We start from the raw sequence: 10,600 nt of genomic DNA, 5'->3' as shown, positions 1-10,600 counted from the left end.
CTGGGATCTGCCTTCCCTGTGCCACAGGGACCAGATCTGCCGAAGTCAGCAGCTGGAGCCAGTCCCAGTCTGGAGTGAGCACAGATTTCACATCCATCTGTGAGCACGGGAGTGCCCATTCCGTCCTTTCCAAACTCCTCCTTCACCAGCTCCATCAAACGCTCTGCAGGGCCATTGCTACAGCCAGAGGGATGACCCCAGGGGTGGCTGGGATGTTCCTGACCCCACCTTCCACATGGGAATCGCCCCTCACTCACACCGAGTTCCAACCTCCTGCTGTGGCTCCTGAGCCCTGGGAGGCACAGAACCACCCCTGCCCCTCCTCATCCCGGGGCAGGAGCAGCTGCTGCCGTGGGACTGGTGCCCCACGGGGACGTGGAGAGGGGCAGAAGGAGGCACAGCTCTGTCTCTCGTGTGTTTTGCTGCTTTGGAAGCAAAACTGAAGCCTGTGGAGCGTGTTCTCCCCACGGATCAGCCCCTCCTCTCGCAGGCACCCCGCGGGACGGATGTGCAGCAGGGCAGCGATTGCTGCTGAAGGATTAGCCTGGTAATTTGGCTAATTTTTCTTGAGCTTCATTTTTCACATTACGATCTCTGCAGCAAGACTAACGATCCTGGATTTGCCTCTAATAGCCAGCACAGGGACGGGGAGGGGAGGCTGTGCTCCAGCCTAAAGGAGGGATTGAGGAATTGCAGAGCGTGGGTGAGGGCTGGGGGTCACCGGTGTTTAGTGACAACAGAAAGGAAAACACTGAATAAAAATACCTTTTAAAATCGTCCTTGTTCTTCACAGCCAGTGCCTGGGGCAGCATCTCTGCCGGGGTGTCTCCCCTCATCCCTGGGGAATCTCCCGGTGCCCCAAAGGGCTCCTGCCCCCCTGCTCCCCCCCGGCACGTCATCCCCTGAGCCGGACCCCGGCGCTCCCCGCCCGGCCTGGCAGGCACAGATGGTATTATTGTTTGTTTGCACTCGGTGTCAGCAGTGCCTTCTTTCTGCTCCGCTGAGTAGATGCTGAGGAGGCAGTGACATTATTGGAGATCACGGAGAGAGCAGGAACAGGGTCAGGGAGAGGGAGAGGAAATGTCAGTGCGCAGTCACGCGGGGCTGGGGGCTGCTCACACCCCCCGGGCTCGGCTGCTCCAGGGGTCCCTCCTGGGGACAGGAGGTGGCACTGGGACCCCCTGCACGGCCTGCAGGGCCAGTGCCATGTCCTCAGACACACTTGGAGGGTTTGGGAGGGACCCCCCCCCAGAGCCTTTTTAAGGGTGATTTGTACATCTGGCACCTCCCTTGCCCCCTGTGCTTCCCATCCCCAGGGATTTTGGGGCTCCCCATTCCCAAGGCTCATGGGGAGCCCGTCCCCCTTGTTCCCCCCCATCCCTCTCCCCTCCCAGCACGCTGAAGGTTTTGAAAGTTAAGTATTACCATCTGCTTTGTTGTTGCCTAACTACGACAGACAAATTGAGAACTAGTTGTCAAAATGTCAGTGCACAACAAATCAACATTCAAAATGAGTCTCAACGCTATGTGGTGTATAATTAAAAAAAAATCCTTTTTAGAAATTTCAGCAAGCGTTGGCTCTGCTTTATATTTGTCTGTGTGATTAATAAAGGCAGCTAATTTTCAGACTTTAAAAACAGCTAGAAAATAGCTCCTAATTACATATTAGGTTCCAAGCGGCCCCCGCTGAGCGAGGCTGGTATTGGTGGGCCAGAGAATTTGGCAGGGGCTTAATTACATTCTGAGCATCATCTAATTTTAGTTAAATGTAATGTAATCAGCAGCAGATGTCTGAAATAAAATATGAATTATGAATATGATGAAATTTCATTCTTGAATAAAAAAGTAATTTGCTATTTAGTTCATTAAAGTCGCAGAGGTTTATTAGGGAGCAGGTACACGGTGTGGCTGGGTTCTATTAAAATGATATTTCAGAGGGAGAAGGAAATTGCATTAAAGGTGCTAAAATATTCTGCCAGGATGCTGTGCCGGCTGGGAATGAACGTTTACAAAAATAACGGAGCCCTGGGCCGGTGCCAACCCCCGACTCCGGAGCTTCCGTTTACGCGAGGTGACGTCCCACGTCCTGGGGGGACCCGGGATGGGCTCTGCGCCCCCTCTGGGTGTCCAGCTGGGCTCTCCTTGCCGGTGGGCTCTGTTCTTTCACAGAATCCCAGGATCATTCAGCTTGGGAAAGACCTCCAGGAGCATCGAGTCCAAGCTGTGCCCCATCCCCGCTTTGTCACCAGCCCGGAGCACTGAGTGCCACATCCAGGCCTTCTATGGACACTTCCTCAGGGATGGGGACTCCAAACCTCCCTGGGCAGCCCCTGCTAAGGCCTGACCATTTTTTCCATAAGGAAATTTCTCCTGGTGTCTTCCTGACTCTCCCCTGGCACAGCTTGAGGCCATGGGAGAAGGCATCCCGGCACACATTGAGCTGGATCCGTGTGCCTTATTCCAGTTTGGGCAGGGAAATGAAGCCTCAATTCTCCCGTCAGCTCCAGGACTGTGGTGGATCCTCCTGGGACACCATCTCCTGGACATTCTCCCTGCAACATCCGCTGCAGTTTCAGCTCTGAAGTTGAAATTGCTTTTCTCTATCCCTCAGTGGCCTGGGCTGACAGATAAGCATCTCCTGGTGAGGGGGAAGGATGGCGTGTTCATTATTTCCGTGTATTACAGATCCTGTCATTTTAATCCCTCCTGGATGCCGGGCACCAGCTTTGAGCCCTGCCCATTTCCAGGGTGCTCTCCAAGAAAACCCCGTGGCCGATTCATTCTGCATGGCAGGAAATCCCAGGGCACATCCAGGCAGCTCCGGTGATGCTCTGGCACGGTCCCGGTGCTGGTGCCGTGGCACAGCCCGGCTGCTGCTCACCGGCGTGGCTTCACCGTCCTCCCTCTTCTATTCATCAAGGGCATGACAGCTAAAATTCATTTGAAGATGAAGAAAGTGCCGGCTAATCCTTTCTGGGAGACAGTGATAGACTGGCGGCTCGGGAAGAATTGCACAGCAGTAATGAAATTAGGCTAAAACTGCTGGCGGATAGCAGATAATTGCCCTTGTCTGTCACGAGGAATAACATCTCCCAAATCCAACACAATGATTGTTAAAGTTGCAGGAATTTATTTTATTTATTTTATGGGCTCAGGATTGGCTTTCTGAAGGTCTTTCCCAGGAAAATAAAGGAGAGGGAGCTGCGCGCTCGCCTCCCGCCTTCCCCGGCTGCTTCCGCCGCCAGGGCAGCTCGGCAGCTCGTTAGCCCTGACGAAGCAGCATCACCACGATGACAAGGACACCCCGCTGGGGCCACTCCGGGGAGCAGGAGCTGAACCAGCCGGCACAAGCTGCTTGGAGGAGCTGCTGGAAGAGCCAGTCCATCCCCAGCTCCCGCTGACCTTCTGGTGCTTTCCGGGAGGAATCCATCCATCAGCTCTGGGTGCCTGCCTGGTGCTGGGGCAGGTCCCGGTGCCACGGTGGCCACACAAGTCCTGGGGCAAGTCCCGGTGCCACGGTGGCCACACAAGTCCCGGAGCCGTGTCCAGGCTGACCAGCAGCCGTTTGTTTTGTAATTGATGGGGCGGTGGCGGCCCGGCGCGGGTGAGTGACTGCGCCGGCCGGCGACGGCGATGTTTTATCCGCCGGGGCTGGCACGGGTAATTTACTGTGCTCGGCAATAACATATTTCACTTCCCGTCTCCCAGATGAAGATTACTTGTGTTTGAAAGTGCCTGAACACACACTCAATTCTGCTTAAACGCTCGCAGCCAGCCGAGCGCGGCTCGGCCCCGCGCCGGGGTGGCACAGGGATGAGGATGGGGACAAGGATGGGGACAGGCTGGAGCACGGCCCCTGCTCCCTCTGGAGCTACTCACAGCGCTGGGGAAAACCCCCCGCAGCGCCCGGCTCAGCGGCTGGAAATATTCCATCCACCTTCCCTGACATTTCGTCTGGCCGGGCGAGGAGCTCCGTGGCATTTCCAAGAGGGGCTGGGGAAAGGTCAGGGGGTGGAAAAGGTTGGCAGGGTCGGTGCTCCTGCCTCATCCCGAGGCTGCTCCTGACCCCCCTGGACAACTGCATCACCCACAGCACATGTGCTGGATTTCCCGTCCAGTGCTGGGAGATCCCTTCCAGTGCTGGATATCCCTTCCAGTGCTGGGAGATCCCTTCCAGTGCTGGGAGATCCATTCCAGTGCTGGGATATCCCTTCCAGTGCTGGGATATCCTTTCTAGTGGTGGGAGATCCATTCCAGTTCTGGAATATCCCTTCCAGTGCTGGGATATCCCTTCCAGTGCTGGGAGATCCATTCCAGTGCCGGGAGATCCCTTCCAGTGCTGGGAGAGGCATTCCAGTGCAGTTCTGGGATGCCCCAGCCACCTGAGAGATGAGTCAGCACCAGCAAGGAATGTTCTTGTGTGCACCCTCAAGGACTCCCTGTGAGAGGCAGCTGTGAGGGAGGGCAGGAGCTGGGGTGAGGGGCTCAGAGCTTTGGGGACGTGGCGGGGCTGTGCTGCCAGGGCTGGATCCCATCCAGCTCCTCTTGCCAACAGCTCCAGGTGGGCTCTTGGCAGAGCTGAGCTGGGGGTGTGGAAGCCCAAGGCTGACCCTGCTGACCTGCTGTGACCCCTGGGTGGGGTGCTGGCCTCAGTGCTGCTGCTCCTCCTGCTGGTGCTGGCGCATCCCCAGCATTCCCGACACGGCGCTGCCGTTAATGGATGCTGATGTGTCCCCCAGCCCATTTGTCTTCATTTGGTGCCAGCCGGTGGCTGCGGGGACTCGCCAGGGCTGGGCACAACGCCCTGGAGCTGCAGCCTGGCCCAGCAGCAGGATGGGGGATGGCACAGCCAGCACAACCAAAGTGGATGTTGATATCCATTTCCCATTCCCAGTGGAAGTCCCTGGTCGCTTTGCAGGCAGGGACTGCCACCCTGGGACCCCAGCAGGGCGGGAGACATTTTCTTGTTTGTGGCACTGCCTCTGTGTGCCACCGTGCCTGCTGAGCCTGTGTCCCAGGGGAGGTGGCCGTGGATTTGGGGACACAGCACGGCAGGGACCAGATGGGTTAGCCCAGAGGTCCCTGCAGATCCCCATGGCCACCACCATCCTCCCTCAGTACGGGATGGCACCGTCACCACCATGTCCCACCAGATCCTGGGATGGAACCTCTCCTCTGGAGCTGGGTAATTTCTGATTAAGGATTACTGTGCCATCGGCTTCGGTTTGATTGCAGATGTTTTTAATTATATTGTATAAGATCGTATTATGTAATTGCATTTATCTGATTGAAGCCTTAATTGTAGGATTTCATAATGGTTTGACTGGGTAAATACACCGTCGCGTCTGTTGTCCCCCACCGAAAATTAGGTGCTTCATGTCTTTATTGCATTATCCTGGAGAGGAGCTTGAATTGGGAAGGAAGGAATTAGGAGAGAGAGGAGAAAGGAAAGGCGAGTTTGTCGTAGGATCGTGGAACCCTGGAATGGTTTGGGTTGGAAGGGACCTTAAGGATCATCTCGTTCCAACCCCATACCATGGACAGGGACACCTTCCACTACAGCAGGTTCCTCTCCCATGGACAGGACAGCTTCTTTCTCTTCCCAATCCCAGAGATTGTGGTCCCCTTCCCACCTGGGCTCTGGAAGCACCAGCAGCTGCCAGAGCTCATCCCAAACATCCCCTCCAGCCGAGCATCCCTGGGACAGCCACTTTTCCAAAAGCAGATGAGGGATGGCAAAAATTCCTATTTCCGTTAACGACAGCACACACAAAATAATTGGAAATCTCCCCACCTTAATTCCCTAAAAAAAGCATTAATGAGCTGCTGGCAAGGGGGATCTGAGCTGCACCTCCCACCCTCGGTGGAGGGGAGGTTCTCTGCACCTCCCCCTGGCAATTAAAGGGAGGTTTGGGGTTTTGTGGGAGCCTTTTCCCGGCTGTAATCCGCAACATGTGGTTCACACGGAGCCTCCTGGCTAATGGGTTTAGGATTAGGGGAATATGCGCAAATCCAGCGGCTCGCTGTCACTCGGCTAGGCACAGCACTAAGGTGATTTCATTAGGATTTAGGTTTAGAGAAAAGTCTCTCTCTCTCTCTGTGTCTCTGTCTCTCCCCCCGCCCCTTCTCTCCCCTTAATATTATTTTTATTCAATTACATCAGCAATTCATGAAACTTCAAAGCCGTTTCATCAGCGCAACCCGAACGCTGCCGGATTGCGCTTGAAAGGGGGGAAGAGGAGGAAAAACATAAGCTGCTGCTTTAATGGAATTACTGAAAGGGGCTTTTTAATTAAAAACAAAGGTTGGGCTGAGGTCTATCCATAATTCAGTGCCGCTGGATGTAATATCTGCCGGTGGTTTAATTTTAATAAATGTATGTATTATTAACGGTGGGATCTATATTTTCCAAGCCCAAGGAAGGCCCAGCTGTTCCCACAGGAACGGTTCTCGGTGCCACAGGGGGCACGAGGGGACACTTGGTGGCCACGGGGCAGAGGATGGGGATGGGGATGCTCCTGGTGACCCCCCGGTGTCACAGGAGCTGTCACAGCCCTGAGTTAATTACCAGCAGCACCTGCGTGGATTATTCAGACAACTCCAACCCCTCTTTTTGATGATTTACTCTTAATTAGCCTTTATTAATGAGATGTGACCTCATCCAGCGAGCTGCTTCCTCACTGCCATCTGCCCGTCCCGCCCTGGGGTGGGACAGTGCTGTCCCCAAGGCCAAGAGCAGCCAGGCAGGGGCTGAGGGGACGGTGACACGCAGTGATCCAGGTGCCACGAGGGATCCTCATCCCCGCGCTGCTCCAGCGGGATGGCACCCACCCCCCACCCCCCGCCAGCCGCCGCGTGCTAATAAAAACAAATTAACTTGTAGCAGCGTTAATTTCCCCGCATCCATCCATCCCGGCCTCATTACCAGGGCGATCCCAGGAGCCGGGGGTTCGGGCAGATTGTAATGAGGAGCATGCGGTAGTAAAAGTCCTTCTAATAGGATTTATTTACTGTAATTGCGATTCGAGGCACAGTGCCATCCCCAGCCCCGCCGGCCGGCCGGGAGGAGGGGGCGTGGAGCTGCGGCTGGAGCGCGGATCGGGCTGGAGCTCCCTGAGGGGGCTGGAGGGTCCCGCTGGAGCTGGGGCATGGAGCAAGGCTGTCCTGGCACAGCCACCCCTGTCCCTTGCTCCAGCAGGTGTTTCCCGGAGTGTGGACAGCACATCCCACTTCCCAAGCATCCCAGCAGGAGCTGCCAGGCAGGTGGTGCCTCCTGGCGCCGCCAGGGATGGGATCATGCATTCCAGGGTTTCCCACCGGAGCTGGGATTCAGGGACTGCTTCCATGGCACATCTCCATCCTCCTGAGCAGAGGCAGCTCGGAGATTTGGGAGGTGAGGCTGCTCCATGGGATGCTCAGGCAGTGCCAGGGTCACCACTCCTGCTCTGGTTTGGCTTCTCCACACACACGGCACCCAGATCCCCTCTCCCGGCTTATCCCGATGCCAGGATCCGCAGCAGCTCCACTCCGCTCCAGCCCTCATCCCGGACACTTGGAATGCCTCCTCCTGGGATCCCCAAACCTGCTGGGAGTCCCCCGAGAAGGGAGCAGAGCCGGGAGAGCTTTTCTCTCGCTCACACTTCATTATTGTTGCTAAGGAAACCTCTTCCCAGGATCTCGCCTGGAACATGTCTGCCTCGGCGGGGCCGCACATCCATCTCTCCCAAAGTGCCCTGAGAGCCGGAGCCGGCGCAGACAAAGGCGGGGATGGAGGCGGAGGCAGCTCCGGGACCACCGCTGCGGCTTTGAACCGCCCGGCCCGAGCGGGATGCGCCGCACGGAAAAGTTGTCAGGGATCATACGAGACAAAACAAAAAATCCTAATGGAATTTGGAATTTGCTCCCTAGGCAGCAGGGTCAGGAGTTTGCAGCCATGCTCCGAGGGCTGGCACGGCGGCGGGATGAGCAGGGACACCGGCATGGATCATCCCGCTCCCGTTCCGGCCCATCATTAATTTTTGTCCCTATTTTATGGAGGGGACTGGTGCTCCCGGCCCCGTGTCCCCCCCTCGTTCCCAGCTAACGCTTCCCACTGTAGCGAGACGAGTTCCCATCGTTCAGAATGAGCGATTCCCGCATTGATTTGCAGCTTCCTTTTGATGCAGCAAGAATTTATTCCTCGGGAAAGCTCTTTCTGTAGCCATCAGGGATTATTGATGGTGTTGAACTCGCCGGCTGCCCTCTGGATTGCAGCCGGCCCCGGAGCGCTGCGGTGCCCACGGGATGGTGGGGGCAACAGGGACGTGTCACTTTTGGGGGGATGCAGCCATGGTCTGAACTGCCAGGAATTGGGAAAAAGATACTCACAGGGCCAGGATGGCCCCACCAGCAATGTGGTGGATGCAGCACTGACCAAACCTGGTGCTGCCGTGGCACCAGAGTGAGCTCCTGGCACCCGTGGCTCCATCCCTTGTCACTGGTCACGCCATGAGCTCCTTGTGTGTCCCACACAGCTCTGCAAGGCCCCCACGGGGCGGGAGCGGCATCTGAGCACAACTTCCAGGTGGGACACGCCTGGAATGCCCCGCATGGCGCTGCCAGTCCCTTTCTCCAGGTGCTGGTGGCTCCTGCAGCCCCCCAGCGATGCTCCCAGAGCCTTGGCAGGGCCTGGCCCTAGCAGGATCCCCTCTCCCTCCAGACAGGATGGTCCCAGCAGGGCACAGCAGCGTGCCAGCCCAGTGCCCTGCATCCTCCAGAACCCCACACCCCTCCGAGGTGCCTTTTGTCCCACGCTCGCCAAGCCACTACCTCCACTTCTCCTCTTTCCCCCCTGCATTCCTCATTAAAGAGAACACCGCAGATTTCCCAGCCTGTCTCTCTCCCGGTTTTATATTGAAAAGGCTAAATGATATGCTGACACCTTAATTACACCCCATTGTCACAATGCAGCGTGGCAGTGGTGTGAGTGATATGAGAAGAAAGGGCTGCGGCGTGCGTGGCAGCTCCTTTGATTCGCGCTGGCAGGTTGGGAGCGACACAACCGGGGGCTCGCGCCAGCGCCACCGCCGGCGTCACCGGCGTCACCCCTGCCGCAGCACGGCCGCTCGGGGGGACACGGTGCTGCCGCCGGCACGGCGACACCCGGGGCTGAGGGATCTGCTCGGGCCGAGCCGCTCTGGGTGGCCGCGGTCATCCCGGTTTGTCCCCGCTCTGTCCCCACCGAGGGCGCGGGAGGCCACGGCCGCCGGCAGCGCCGAGGTTCCCTCCTTGGCAGAGACCCCAGCCAGGCAGAAATGTGCCAATTAAGCGCTGGCTGCTGATTAGCGGGGCTGGGGAATTCGCTGTGCCGGGGGAGCGCCGTCCCGTGTTTGGGCAACCAGCGTCACCCGAGCCGGCGGTGGCAGCGCTGGCTCCGGGCCATCCCCGCGGAGCGGAGCCGGCCCCCTCCGTGCATGGCCCAGGGGCTGGCAGGCAGTGACAGCGACAGCGGTGGCGGTGGCACTCTGTGCCCGGCTAGAAATAGCGCCCTTCTCCTGCTGATCTGTCACACGGTTGGTGGCTCCACGGCCCCTGGCGGGCCCTGATGGGTGTCGGGGCCCCCGAGGCCGGGTCAGGGTGCAGGTGGAGCCTGGCTGTGCCTTCTGTGGGTGTGGGACCCCTCCGGCTCTGCAGGACCCTGGAGGAGCAGCTCCTGCCATGGGGGTCTGGCTGTGCCCAACAGGAGGGTGCAGGGGACACCCCTGTCCCCCGGCTGCCCCACTGTCCCCTTTCCCTGCCATGGCTGGGAGTAAGCTTTGCTCCCTGTGCCACCTTCCCACAGTCAGGGTCGTTTCTGCTCCTCCTCACGCCACTGCTCTGAAAGTGGCAGCAGCAGTGGCACTGGGCAGCGCTGGTGGCACAGGGCCTGTCCCCTCTGTCCTGCCCCTCATCCGATGGTGGCACATGGCCTGTCCCCTCTGTCCTGCCCCTCATCCGACGAGGGTGGGAGAGAGGAGAGGCAGGAGCCAGGCAGTGTTTGCCATGAACAAAAAGTTGCCTTTTAAAACGACACGAGGTGGGAACAGACATCAAACAGGCAGAGGGATCACCCGGCAGAGAGGCACTTCCCCATGTGCATCCAGCAAACGCGTTTGTTTGGGAAAATGCCATCCCAGGGGAGTGCGGGCGGGAGAGGGAGCGAATTCCAACAACTGGAAAAGCCTTTGGAGGATCCACGGCAGAGCTGCTCACACGCCTGGCAGCAGCAGCAGGAATCCGGGCACTGCTGGGCTGGCGGCTCCCCACTCTGTCCCCACTCCCTGTCCCTGCTCCTTCTCACTGTTCTGTGTCCCCATTCCACATGCCAGCTCTGTGTCCTCGTCCTGTGTCCCAGCTCCATGTCCCAACCCTGTTCCTGCCCTCCATCCCTGTCCCATGTCCCCATCCTGTGTCCCTGCCCCGTGTCCCAGCTCCAAGTGCCATCCTGGACAGAGCCGTGCCGTGCCAGGCCGTGCCAGGCCATGCTGGGGGCGCACAGACCTTCCCGGGGCAGTGGGTGCAGACTGGGAGAGCCTCAGGTGGGGCCAGGCCCGAGCTGGCGCCGCTGGGAAGGATCCAGGAG

The sequence above is a fragment of the Fringilla coelebs genome (assembly GCF_963513975.1).
Source record: "Fringilla coelebs genome assembly, chromosome: 17".
NCBI lineage: Eukaryota > Metazoa > Chordata > Aves > Passeriformes > Fringillidae > Fringilla > Fringilla coelebs.
Note: the sequence above shows the minus strand (reverse complement) of the source record.